Raw genomic sequence first — 10,179 nt, forward strand, 5'->3', positions numbered from 1 at the left:
GAATTTATTATTTTGTAGAAATTATTTTTGGATGAAGCATATAAAGATGAAAGTACATGAGCATCTATTCAAATAACAAAGTTTACAAGAAGAATGGATATGATCCGGAAGCATCATGACTCAATAAAGATTGAATTAGTAAGCAAAATATTGAAAGTCAATTTTAACAAAGTCTTGATTAATGTAAAATAATAGTGGTTTTTATTCAAAAATCACAAGGCATCCTTTTAAGTGATTTTGTAAGTTTTTGGTTTGTAATTGTATTGGTTCTGTTTGACTTTAACTTTAATTGAATTTTTGTATTATAATTTTTTTGTATGTGTTTTGTCTATTGGGCGCAGTCTAAACATATGTGCATAAAATTCTTATCTCGCCCGGGGCATTAAAACCCAATGGACCGGCAAATTCGGATTTGAATGAGTTTCAAATCAATATGGTGCTTAGAAAAGTGCTTCTATTATCATATATATATATATATATATATATATATATATATATATATATATATATCTGATAATAGAAGCACTTTTCTAAGCACCATATTGATTTGAAACTCTTTTCTCTTTTCATATTCTCAAATGACTATATATATATATATATATATATATATATATATATATATATATATATCTGATAATAGAAGCACTTTTCTAAGCACCATATTGATTTGAAACTCTTTTCTCTTTTCATATTCTCAAATGACTATATTTCTAAGCACCATATTGTTTTGGAACTCCATTGTCTTTTCATATTCTTAAATGACTTTTCAAATTTCTTCTAAGTAGTTGATTTAGCATTAAACACCAAACATACTATATAAACTCTTACATGTAAGAAGGATGTCATAAGAAAATGAAAAGAAAAAATTTCAATAGCCACAATTCTTTTAGAACATATAAGCAGGGATGGAGTCCCTAAAAGAGCTCTACAAGTCAACGTTGTGCATGATTGTATCATTTTTTACTCATAGTTTGATCGTGTTATATTTTTTTCCAATAGTGATGTGCAATTCGAGTTGTGGTTTGCAATTTTCAAAGTTACATGTAAGAACATCATCATTAGTCTATTTATTTTATCTCTTCGTTTTTGTTATGAATATTTCAATATGCTTTGTTTTTTTTAGATTTTTGTTTCCTTTAATATTTACATTTGTACACGCATAAAAGGTTGTTTGAACCACATATTGTTATTGATTAAAGCAATACATGTTAAGTATAGTGATATGCTCCATAATTTGTATTATAAAAGCTTAATTTCAAGTCCATCACTGCTCAAGTTGTACAAATCTTATATGAAGTTGCCTAAAATGAGAAGTTTACAAGTTTAACAAAGTTTCTTTCATAATTAGTTTAATGTTATTAATATTTTTTTATTATATGCCTTAAAAGGCAGCAAACATGCCACAAGGAGTTTTTATATAAACTTCGTATAAATATAATTATGTCAAAATTAATAATAGCGATATGATTATTTTAATAATGTGTATGTATGTATCTGTTTTGTGTGTGTGTAACGTCTGTGTTTCTAGGCTAAAACATTAAAGATGTTGAAATAGTCTAGGTTAGCCTTTGTAACTCGTTTTGAAGTAATAAGAATGAATTATTTGAGTATTATGTGTTTTATAGTTAATTATTATGATATAATAAATTAAGGATAAAAATAAGCGTTGAAAGTAAAATGTTAGATATAGCCGATATCTATGGAGAAAGTTGTAGTGGTTGAAGCAAGGATTCTGGAGATACAAAGAATACCGAAATTCAAGTTATAACGAAGAAGTTATGACATATCGAAGTTTCACGACAGAACCGACACGACACTGTGTGACGTAAAAAATAAATTTATGATAAAGTGTTTTCTAGCCTTAGCGATCTAAATGAAAGTCGTAGTATACGTTAAACCGAGAGCGTGCATAAAAAGAATGTCCAAATCTGACTTTGTATGAGGAAGTTATGAATTTTCTAAGATTTGGTATAGTAGTATGCAGCCCGGAATTCGAATTATAGATCGAGCGATTTTTACCCGACAAAACCAAAATGAGAATCGAAGATCTCGTCGATAGTAGTTTAACGGTAAATATACAGACGGAAACGAATGCCGGATGAAGAAGTTATGAATTTTTAACGGACTTTTCCTATCCCGGCCTGTTAAAAATATAACTTTAAACATAAAGTCAAAATTAGCTGATGGAGTCTAAACAAAACTTGTAGAGTATAATTTAACCTACGTGTGGATATAAAGAATGACAAAAACGGAGCTCGTATGCAAAAGATATGAGTTTTTGAAGTTTCAGACACAAACTTCGAGGCTGGTCCGAAGTAGTACGCCCAACGTACTCATGTACATGGTCTGAGATTGGCCACATCGCCTACTCCTTCGCATGGCGCACACGTGTTCGTATCCTTGATGCGTCTGAGATGATCCCTTCCTATGCCCAACGTACTCGATGTACGCCCAGCATAGTGGCTGGTGAAGTAGTACGCCCCGCGTACCATGATATTACGCCCAGCGTAATTTGAGGCATCAGCCTCCTAAAGATAGGATGTGAGGCTGCCCCGAAGGTATTTACAAATTTTACCCATTTTCACCCTCTACTTTCTTTTTACCTACACTAAATACCCCTAAGCCTAGAATACCATCCTAGCATCATAAGAAAGCCCCAAAAAGACCGAAGTCTCCAAGAAAAAGAGTTTTTCAAGTCGAAACTCTGCTTGCGCAAAGCCCAGTTTTTTAGCAAACCTCCCTGTTTTATCAAAAAAGATTGTTTTAAGGGACGGTGTGCTGTCCAATTATCGTCAAATCAAGTGAGTGTATAGATATGAACTATTTTATATAAAAAAACGTGTTATGTGTATATATGTTGTTTGGTTATTTGAGATGGATGTTGAATGAATGTTTTATACATGTTTAGAATGATTTAAACTGTATATATGTATTTTTTTATCTACAAATATGTTGGGTTTAACATGGGTAGATGAAATAGTTGATGTGTGATGAAATAAAATGATGAGAGACCTCAAAGTTGTTGATGTTCCAGTCATCTAGCGGAGTATAGATAACGACCCCAGACTTTTCTAGATAGTTTATTGGAACGCTAACAGGCTCGTAACCTGTAGGTGTTTTTTTTTTAACTAGGTGTTCATTAAGTATTTTTGAACGGAGTTTTCACCAAGTATTTTGATTTACGTGCTCACCAGCTGTAATCTAAATATCCTGGCAGTTGCGCCTAATGGATAATATTGGCAGCTCCGCCTAATAGATACAACATAATCCTGACAGCTGTGCCTAAAGGATAATATCGGCAGTTGCGCATAATAGAGAACGTCATAATCCTGGCAGCTGCGCCTAGATGATAATAATGGCAGTCGCGCCTAAAAGATAACATTGGCAGTTGCGCCTAATAGATGATATTGGAAAATGCGCCTGGTTGAGAACAACACAATCATGGCAGCTGCGCCTAAAGGATAACATTAGTAGATGTGCCTAATAGAGAACATTAGTAGTTGTGTTATTGGCAACGATGGACTTTGTGGCTATTCCTTAGGACAATCCTTTGGAATGAATGAGTGAATGATAGAGGATTCTTAGGGTTAAAGCTAGCATTTTTCCTTGAACCTCATGCATTTGAAACTCCCAAGACCATTTTTCCTTAAACCTCATGCATTTGAAACTCCCAAGACTATTCAACTTATACAAATTAATTTATGATTAATTGAAATATTATGATTTGTAACTCTTAAAACTCTTCAAATCATGCTATTTAATTGATGAGTTAAAGGAAATATTTAGCCTATATAAGAAATTTGTAGATTACGTATTGCATGTATGTCACCACAAAAAGATAGATTATATTTATAGGGTTTTAAGAGTTATATGAGTGGTTCCATGGATGTAAGAAAACAATTGCAACTTTTCCAAATATAAATTCATGTAAACTCGAATTGGGTGCATTAACCAAGGTTCAAATTTAGGTATGTTTGTAAAGGTATACTTTAGATCATTTTTTAAGTTTATTTTTTATGCATCTTTCTATAATCATATGATGATGAAGTGGGATTGATAATTACTTCTCTTGAGCTTTTGGTTAATCAACCATCAAGCTATTTATACATTAGAGCAATTAACTTTGTTAACATGTATATATTTATATGTTGTCTCTCTCTTTTTTATGTTAAGAAAAATATATTTTATGTACAAGAGAACATTATTCAACATGTATTTTATGTTATGTATATACTATGTTAATTTCTATCGCTTATTTTGTTGTAAAGAACATCGATGGAGTTTTTTTATAATTAATTTTGATGAAAGGAGTTTAGAATTATTATTCCAAATTGTTAATGATAATGACGAATTAGAACGAATGATTTTTTTAATATGATATGACTTTATTGTTGAAAACCAATAACTATGTGTGTTATAAAAATGAATTATTTGTGTTCTGCCAAAACCTATATGGATGTACCTAATTTTAAATGTTTTTATAGTAATAAAAATAAATTATCTTATTACATTTGTCAATTTTTTTTTCCTTATTCATTCTTTATCATAAAGGAAAAGTAGAATAAATAAAATATTAATATTTTCACAAAAAAATATAAGTGACCAAAATATACCTCAAGTGTAATACTCCTCTTTCCCTAACTCACTCTTAACATATATTTTTTTTTAAGATTGGTCACAGTACATAACAATTATTATAGTTTTGAAATTCAAATTATAATTTTATTTGGATCGTTCATTTTCTTCCAATATTTTATAGCTTTAAGAAAAAAAAATGAAAGTACAATAAAAAGAATGATAGTTTTTTTAAATATAATAATGAAAATTTTCAAATAAGGAGTTTTTAATTAGTAAAAAGTAATAATTGTTTAAAATAACATAAAATTAAAGAATATATTATATTATATTATATTAAAAAATTATTGTTATTTGAAATAATAATAATAATAATAATAATAATAATAATAATAATAATAATAATAATAATATAAGAAATAAAACATATTCAAATAATTTATTTATAAATTAGTTAAAAATAACTATAGTTTAAAATAATTTTAAATCAAAAACTTAATTTAGTTTGATTCAAACACAACTTTTTATATCTTTCTTATCGTATGCTTAAAATTATTATAATATTAGTTAAAAATTATTTATATTACATTATTGGATACATATAATTGTTTTTATAGTTACAACTTAGTATACTTAAAATTATTATTTCAATGATAAATACTTATAATATTATTTTGCCTTAATAATTATGATTTCAAATTAATACTCTCATTACAACTTAATAGTTTTTTTATTTAAATGTAATTATGATTTCAAATTTAATGTAATTTTCCTTTATATTTTCCACTACATTCAAAAGTTTTTTAAGCTTATGGTTATTAATGTGCAATATTTTTTTATTTTTCACTTATTTATTTTACACATTGTAGCTATATTAATAGTATATAAGTAAGTTTTGATTAAAAAATCATATGTTTGAAAATATTTGTGATTGAAAATGAAAGAGTTGAAAAAAAAATAATAAGTTCTATCGTATCATTGTTTATTTCAACACAATTTTTTTATAACAATGTTCTATATATCAAATGTACTTTAATTTCTAAATCTTCATTTTGAATGATTTATAAGTGTTTAATAAGTTTTGTTTGATGTAAATGTTAAATGTTGTAGTGTTTTTATTTTATTAAAAACTATAGTGGCTTTCATACTATTTGTTATTTGTTTTATATACAAATCGGCATACGTTTTTATATATAATTTCCACAACTTAAAACGTTCTATAAAATCATCAAAAGTTGTAGTATTTTTTTTTTCATTGTACTTTATTTTTTATACATAGAAATCAATATATGTTTGATATATAATTTACACAACATAAAACGGTCTATAAAATCATGAATTAATAGTGAAAATAACTAAAGATATAAATTTATTAAAATTAATAAAAGTAATATGTTAACTATAGAGTTTGTTTTGCAATTGACATTGGTTTTACATGTATAAATATTAAATCACAATTTGTTAAATTTTATTATTTTAATTAAATAATTATATGAATGCGCAACGCGCGAGAATTCGACTAGTATTAAATAATGTTTGGGGTTCTCGATGCATCATACTAATGTTTTATACCGGAAAAGAAGGCAAACCTTTATTCTTTATATTATTGATCACTTGATAAGCTTGAAATATCTTAGTATTTCTCAACTTTTGATCTGGACCGTAATAACACTCTGTCTCCATGTCCTCCCCCTATTCCTCCTTCTTCTCCCCCACGTTCAGAGTTGGCGGTTATCTCCTTCCCCAACCATTCAATGAAAATCGGTTTTATTGAAGCATTGCAACACACGATTGCTAGAAATCAACCGATTTTCATTAGTTGTACCGAATTTCTAGCTCTGCAGAAGACACCTTTCTTCTCCACATTCTCAATTCTTCTTCGTTCTTCTAAACTTTCTAAGCAGTTACCATAGGCGTCTATATAATCTCTCAGTTGTAACTGACCTTGCTTGCTGAAAATTGAAGATGGATTAATCAAAGGTCTAGAATCGGTATAGTTAAGGTTTTGAACCCTAATTTTATTTCTTCATATTATGAGCTCTGTCTCTTTAAAGTGTTTTTAATCTGACATTTAGTTCATCTCTTCTCTCCTAGTATGTAGTATGTTTTGATTCTGACATTTAGTTCATCTTTTCTTTCACAGTATGTTTTTATTCTGACATTTCGATCCTACTGCCTGCCACCAAGACTAAAAATTATATGTTTTATATTGGGAAAGAAGGCAAACCTATTGGAGGATTCGGTAGGTTATAGGGGGGATAATGGGGTGTTGTTATTGATACCCAAAATAATACTTAAAGACATATGTTAAAGCCAACAACACCTTAGACATCATTAATAGTTTAATACCAACACCCAATATGTTTCTTTTACATTTATGGTCCCTCATGTTATATATTACTCTTTCAATTTTGATCAATTGTAATTTTTAATTTAAATAATTTATCATTAAACAAAATTATTAGTACAATCCTTCATTTAATTTATTGTTTTCTATTCTACTCTTTTATATTATTTAATATAAATGAGACATTCTTTATTTTACATTGCTTAATATCTATTACATATTTCTAGTTATGAAAATAATAGTGATATATATATATATATATATATATATATATATATATATATATATATATATATATATATATAAAGTGATGATTCTTAGGCCAGTTTCTCCATAATTATCTGGGTGTTTTAGACTTATTCGGCTCTTTTGAAGTATTGGAAACAAAATTGAAGGGTGAGTATTGGATGTGTTAGACGGTTTTCGGGTTACACGGTTCAGGTTATTCGGTTTGGTATTTTTCTCCAAACCAACTGTTAACCAAACTGTATTAACTTTCGATTAGGTGGTTATCGGTTTATTCGTGTTCAAAAGGCTGGGCGTTGGTGAAATTCATTTGTTTGTGATATATTGATGATCTTAATTGACGAAATATAATTTGACATATATTTAGATTGATTTACAAAATGTTGACCAATCAAAATATTGTCGTTTTCTTCGCATGATAATTTAATAATCTTGTTAATATTTTTATCTTTTTGTTTTATTTATTTTCGTAATGTTTTTAATATCGTTGGTTCCGTACATATAAAATTATAAACAATACAATTTGTAATAAAATAAAGAGTAAATTACATGAATCATTTGTTCCATGATGTTTTTAATATTTTTATCTTTTTGTTTTATATATATATATATATATATATATATATATATATATATATATATATATATCCACATAAAAAACCAGTTTTTGCAACTATTAGACTGCAAAGCTTCTAAACAACGGGATTAGGGCCCGTGGTGGTTTTGGTTATGAAGATTTTGACCGGTCGTTGATTCTAATAAAATCAAAATTATATTCGGTTTAATTGATAAAAAAGAACACCAAATTTAATGCGTCAGTGCGTGCTTCATCACGTTATGGCGTGAGTTTTTTTCAAGTAGCATTTTTTTATTTTGTCTTTTGTTTGTTTTTTTCACCAAGAATTAAACAATTGAGTTTTTTCATGGTACATTTTTTTGTTTTGTTTTTTTACCTTACCGTAACGTCATGCTTTACATCATTTATAATAAGGGTGACAATCGTATCGAGTTTGGGTTTACGGGTTGGAAACATCAACTCTGACACAACTCGTCTAACTCATTCAATTGTATGGGTTCATGGGTTATATTAGGGTTCATGTCTCGATAAGTTAGTGGGTTAAAATATTATTTATACTAAGTGTGAAACCCGTGTATTACACGGATCGATTTAAAAAAAATTAAACATTAAAGTGTAAATATAAAATATTTTTTAATGTACAATTTTTAAAATAAAGGAGATACATATTTGCAATTTAATTTCATATATATCATATTTAATACTTTACATATATAAGTATATGACTTTAATTTTAAAAATTGAAACAAACCAAAATTGACAAGTGGATAATATTTATTTCAAAAATACCACAAAATGACAAGTGTCAAAATTAATTAGAGATTGACATATGGCAAAAAAACCTTTATTTATTAAGGAGGATATTTTAATCTCATTGTTTACTTTTATAATATTCTTTATTTCATCGTTCTACACTTAAAATTATAAAATATTATAATATTTAATAATAAATAAGTCATAAATATTATTTATAGTTACAATTATAATAAACTTAAGGGATGAACTGTAAATAAATAATTAACTAAAGGGAAGATTATAAATATATAAATTAATACGTTCTTTTTATTGAAATGAATTTAAAAATAATATCTAATGGTCAACTAGTCATGCCAAATAGGGTAATCATATAGCTTTTGGTGTGAATAAAATCCCCCGTGAAAATGCTATTCAAATCCATGGCTTTTTAAGTTTATGTGAAATTCATATAAACTTTTAGCTATAAATTCAGGAATGGAGCAATTTATGCTTTTTAGTAGTTCCTTTAACAATCCCATTATGTAGATGGTATATGAGATCTGGTGTGCTCATGTTTCTGTTTAAGTTTATATGATGGATTGAATATTGCCTTTTTTGCATATATGTCAATGAGGGCATGATAGTGGTTCACATCTGCTCATGAATTCTTTATCAGCTTATCGAAAGAAACATCAAAACTATTCAATAGCATGATAGTGGTTGAATTGCATCCAATTTTACGATATTCAAGAACTTTAGAGGTAGTATTTTTGGTCTAATACTTGAAGATATATAGAGGCTGCAATGTGCACTTACTAGGCAATATCAGTTCCATGTAGAAGTAAAACTCAAGCCTCAGGTATATTAGTCACCGAGCTTCCAAAAATATTAGAAGTAAAAGAACTAAGTCATTCTATACTGACATTTTAATATTTCTTTACTTTTATGTTTTTGTGAAACTTTATTATGATTAACTTTTAACCTATATGCAGATTCAAATACTAAATTTCGAAGGATTTGAGGTTTATTGGTCTCATCAGGTGGTATGTATACTTGTATGAAAACATAAAGTGGTAAACAATATTTTTCATTTTGCAATTTGGCTCAAATATTTTCAACAACTTCATGTGTATATGCTTTTAAAGGCAGAATGGATATATGTGAAATTATAAATTTGACATCATACATGAGTACTTTTTCTATTTTTGTTTCCAATTTGTACTTGGAAAATTTTTTCCAAAATGTTTGATGTAATTGGTTCCTAAAGCGTGCATATATTTAGAGCAACAAATATTGATACTCTTTTTGGTTAACATTGAATTATAATACATAGGAAGTTGGTTTGGTGGATGGTGGTAGGGGAATTTACCAGTTGTTGAGGACCAGACATCATTCTCAAACTACAGTAAGCATCACTTTGGTTTACAGTTACTTAAGTTTTATTAGAAATGTCCTCCTTTTTTGCTTTATATTTCCTTTGCTGTGCTGATTGGTTGAGCCATAGGGTTTGTATTTTTTTTTTAAGATTTCGTTATCTTTTAGGTGTAAGAGTGTTTCATTTACTGATTTCTACGATCCTCAACAACTTATAAAAAATAGAAAATTACTTGTAGAATGCATAGTGATAGTCATGTAATTGGAAAAGTCATATTTTGTTCCTATAGATTTATAGTTTAGTCCCCTTACATTTTAATTAATG

The sequence above is a fragment of the Lactuca serriola genome, chromosome 6, assembly GCF_051521515.1.
Source record: "Lactuca serriola cultivar US96UC23 chromosome 6, Lser_US96UC23_V15, whole genome shotgun sequence".
NCBI lineage: Eukaryota > Viridiplantae > Streptophyta > Magnoliopsida > Asterales > Asteraceae > Lactuca > Lactuca serriola.